Here is a 5,147-nt window from a genome sequence, read left to right on the forward strand (position 1 = left end):
GTATATATTTTTTAAGATATTACTTTTAAGTAATCTCTACACCCAGTGGGGGCTCAAACTTCACCCATGAGTGAAGTCACACGTTCCACCGGCTTTGCCAGCCAGGATCCCTGCCTCCTTAAATTTTGAACCTTAGGTCCCTCATCCAAATCTTGGCCCTGGTTCATTTGGCACATGCATTCTCTGTGGGGGCCACACAGCCTCCCCAGGAGGGAAGATTGGTTCCTAGTTAGAGGTGGGGTGGGAAATCTTTCTGGTTTTATGGTTGAAGCACAGATATATACATGTACGCAGTTGTAAAGTACATGTGTGTTATTAACATTTTAAGGCAGTGGCAACCGGGGGGAAAGTGTCTCAACAGTCTTCCTGGGGAAGCAGTAGTGAAAAAAAGGTGGTGAAACACTGATACGGAACATTGAGCATAAGTGCCAATGAGCCAGCAAAATGGAGCTAGTGGGACCAAGACACTGAATTTTAAATTACATTTAATTTTAATTAATTTCAATTTAAATACCTACCTATGGCTGCTGATTACCATGTTACACAAGCACAGAGGAGAGGATGGACAGGACAACTAAGATTATCCCAGGGCACCTGGGTGGCTCAGTTGGTTAAGTGACTGCCTTCGGCTCAGGTCATGATCCCAGGGTCCTGGCATCGAGCCCCACATGGGGAAGCCTGCTCGGCCAGAAGCCTGCTTCTCCCTCTGCCTGCCGCTCCCCTGCTTGTGCTCTGTCTCTCTCTCAAATAAATAAATAAAATCTAAAACACAAACCAACCAACCAACCACAATTATCACAGTTCCTGGTTTGGTCCAAAGCACGGACAGATCCTGGAAATGGCAGGGATCTCCCTGGCAGTTCACAGTGTTAAGTGCTAATCCCCTCACTCAGAGTCTCTCTGAGCCCAGCCCATACTGCTATTCCCGAGCCCTGAGCTCTGTTGCCTTTCACTCAAAGGCCAAAACTCAAAAGTTTTGGAAAGGAAGATGAGCTTGCTTTATTCAGGAGTCCGGCCCCCTGAGGAGAAACTGAACTATTGTCCAAAGATCAAGTCTGGGATTTCTGCCCAGCCCAGGAAGTTATAAAGGGGTTTAAGGCAGTTAATCGGTGAAGGCTGTGCAGGGGTCCCTAACATTCCTTGATTACGTGCAGACTGGTGTCTGCTGTAGATGTTATCTTGGTGCTCATTGGTTGTGCAAGGGCATTGGTCTGGTTCCTAAGTGCCCGGGGATTGTACAAGTGGGTCTGGTTTCTGTTTCCTGGTGGGCAGGAGCACGCTGTTCATTCTAGGAAAGAATGCATGATCTGTAGATACACCAAGAAAGGTTCGTTAATCAGTCATGTGGGCTGACAGCATTTGCTACAGTTTAAGAACACCAAGTTGGCTGGAAGGGCCATATTGGGACAGTTGGGCATCAGGGCACAGGAAAAAGAAAGATCAAACTCACCAGGGACAAATACACTATACAAGGATAAGGAGGACACTGTCTCAGGGAAAAACGATCTCGCAACAAGGTGACCGACCTCTTTGAGGGGGGCTGGAAACATACTCTATGTCCCGTTTCATGACCAGCACGCTTTGCATTTATGAAGTTAAGTTTTCCTTAAAATTTGATGGCTTTGCTCTCCTGCAAACCCCCATCTTGAATTTGTGTCACTTTGATTGTGTCACCAGCCTTGCTGGGAGACCTGAACTAACTGTTTCCTGCTTTAGAATTCACTAGACCTTTGCATTCTGCTCCAGAGGCCCCTCCCTGTTCCCACCATTGCCCAAACTGGAGACACTGCCCCCCGCTGCCCCCGCCCAATTCTCCAGCCTAGAGCCTTTGAGCCCTCAGGAACCCCTAAAGAACAGTGTGTTCTCTATCCCTGCTTTTCCTTTTTTTTTGAGAGAGAGAGAGAGAGAGCGTGAGAGAGCAGGAAGGGATAGAAGGGGAGGGAGACAGAATCTGAGGCAGACTCCATGCTGAGCGCGGAGCCCCACGTGGGGCTCAATCCCACAACCCATGAGAGCATGACCTGAGCAGAAACCGAGAGCTGGATGCTTAAGCAACTGAGCCATCCTGGTGCCGCAGACTGAATTATAGCTTAAAAGGTAATAAACAGGGGCACCTGGGTGGCTCAGTGGGTTAAAGCCTCTGCCTTCAGCTCAGGTCATGATCCCAGGGTCCTGGGATCAAGCCCCGCATCGGGCTCTCTGCTCAGCAGGGAGCCTGCTTCCCTTCCTCTCTCTCTGCCTGTCTCTCTGCCTGCTTGTGATCTCTGTCTGTCAAATAAATAAATAAAATCTTTTTTAAAAAAGGTAGTAAACATCAAAACTTATTGCTTCCAGATCATTTTACATATTGCTATTACCATGTTCTTAAATACACACATACACACACACACACACACACACACACACATATATATATATATTTGTGCCATGAAACATACACTGTATATTATTTAGCATATATTCAAATAAATATTGTGGAAGTATTATAAGCTGGGGTACTACCGAGGATCTCTTGCAATTGTCAATTCTCCATTCAGTGACATCATATCAGAAGCTTGAAATCAGCAGCAGTGGAGTATTTACGCCATGGAAATCAGCCAACACTTCAAATCAAGAGGTCGACTTATTGTTTTGTTGATTAAATGCCTAGACTTTAGACGGTAATAGAGAAAAAATTTTAATAATGCAGGTTAAACATAAAATGCGTATTGTTATGTTTGTAGCAGTTACATTGTGAACAGCACAAAATATTGTGACATCATGATTGGGTTGTAACCACAGGTTGGCCGCAGATATAAGAGAAGCATTCTAAAAGAATTCAGTGCGCAGGAAAGAAAACAAGCAATAGAGTGAAAAAGCAACCTACAGAATGGGAGAAGATATTTGCAAATCTTATATCTGAGAAGAGGTTAATATCCCAAATACATAAGGAACTCTTACAACTCAAGAACAAGATAACCAATAACCTGATTTTTAAAATGGGCTACAAACATGAACAGACAATTTTTTCCCCACAGACATACGAATGGCCAGTAGGCATATGAAAAATTTCTCAACATCATTAATAATTAGGGAAATGCAAATCAAAACCACAATGAGATATTCGCTCACAGCTATTATTAAAAAAAAAAATCAAAAGATGTTGGCGGGGATGTGGAAGCGTTGCAACCTTTGTACAGTATGGTTGGGAATGTAAAATGGTTCAGCTGCTGGGGAGAAGAGTATGGACGTTTCTCAAAAAATTAAAAATAGAACCACCATATGATTCAGCAGTCCCATTTCTGGTATTTATCCCAAAGAAGTGAAATCAGGAGCTTGAAGGGATATCAGCACTTCCGTGTTCATTGCAGCACTGTTCACAGTAATCCAGATGTGGGAAAAGCCCGAGTGCCCATCGTTGGATGAATGGACAAAGAAAAGGTAGCATATAAATACAGAGGAGTATCATTCAACCTTAAAAAGAAGGAAATCCTGCTCTAGGCAACCCTGCAATCTATAAATCCTATTATATCCTAGTTACAGGAACTTGGCGGCCATTATGTCAGGTGAAATAAACCAGCGCAGGACAGCATGATTCCATTTATAGGAGACACCTACAACAGTCAAACTTCAGAGAAGCACAGAATAGCATTGCGGTTGCCAGCGGCTGGAGGGAAGGGGAACTGGGGTGCTCATAATCAATGGTATAATATTCCACGGACGCAATATGAAAAATGTTCTAGTGATCTTCTGTATGGTGTTGTGCCCTTAGATAATGAGGTCGTATGGTACTTAAAAATTTGTTAAGAAGGGGCACCTAGATGGCTCAGCTGCCTTCAGCTCAGGTTATGATCCTGGAGTCCCGGGACTGAAGCCTGCATTGGGCTCCCAGCTTAGCGGGGAGTCTGCGTCTCCCTCTGACCTTTCCCGCTCTTGTGCTTTCTCTTTCTTTCATTCTCTCTCTCCCTCTCAAATAAATAAAATCTTTTTTTAAAAATTAACATATAATATATTATTTTTTTTTTCAGGTGTACAAGTCCGTGATTCATCCGTCTACACTATTCACAGCGCTCACCACAGCATACCCTGCCCAATGTCCATCCTCCAGCCACCCCATACCCCCCACCCCCAACCCCCCCAGCAACCCTCAGTTTGTTTCCTGAGATTAAGAGGGTCTTATGGTTTGTCTCCCTCTCTGGTTTCGTCTTGTTTCATTTTTCCCTCCCTTCCCCTATGATCCTCTGTCTTTTTTCTCAAATTCCACATATCAGGGAGATAATATGATAATGTCTCTGACTGACTTATTTCACTTCGCATAATACCCTCTAGTTCCGTTCATCTCGTGGCAAATGGTCACTTTTTGATGGCTGCATAGTATTCCACTGTGTATATATACACCACATCTTCCTTATCTATCCATGGCTATTGTGGACATTGCTGCTACAAACATTGGGGTGCGCGTGCACTTTTGGATCACTATTGTTAAGAGGGCAGATCTCAGAAACTGTTGGCTCTGTGTTCTTTTCAATGGAGGTATTTTATCTTTCATTATTACTTGCAAAGCCTATGATACACATTGTTTTTATTGGTAAAATTTACAATAAACTCAAGTTTGTATACACCTGCGTGCATTCCCTCAGCCCCCACCCCTCCCCCAGGTTGACTGATTGTCCAAGCAGGGTTTTGGCCAGGAGGTGGGGTACCAGCTCGGTCCCTGCCGAGCTTGATTCCAGCTTCTCAAAGGCCCTGTCCTGTGGCGAGAACTGTGCTGCTTCCACCTGGGGCTTTGCCCAGAACTGCAGGTTGGCTCTCACAGTGAGGCATCCTCCAAAGAGCCGGCCGCCCACCTCCCTGCCTCCTGCACACACTCGCTTCCCTCTGCCAAATCACCAGATGTGAGATGTGTCTTAGCACAGGAAAGAAATGGGGAACGATGGCCGGGATCCTGAGCCCCTAAGTCCTCAGCCTCCGGCTCTCCCTGCTCTGTCAAGGCAGTTGTGTCCGGACAAAACCACGTTTTGTTTTTTAAATTTCTCTAAGAAACGTTTCTTGGTGTATGACCTCTAGCCATCTCATTTAGAACCACCTGGTACCCATGTATATTCCTGGACCCTACCCAGGCCTGCTGGGTTATAATCTCTGGGGACAGACGCTGCAATTTTAATGGC

This window comes from Neovison vison, chromosome 14, assembly GCF_020171115.1.
Source record: "Neovison vison isolate M4711 chromosome 14, ASM_NN_V1, whole genome shotgun sequence".
In the NCBI taxonomy this organism is placed as follows: domain Eukaryota; kingdom Metazoa; phylum Chordata; class Mammalia; order Carnivora; family Mustelidae; genus Neogale; species Neogale vison.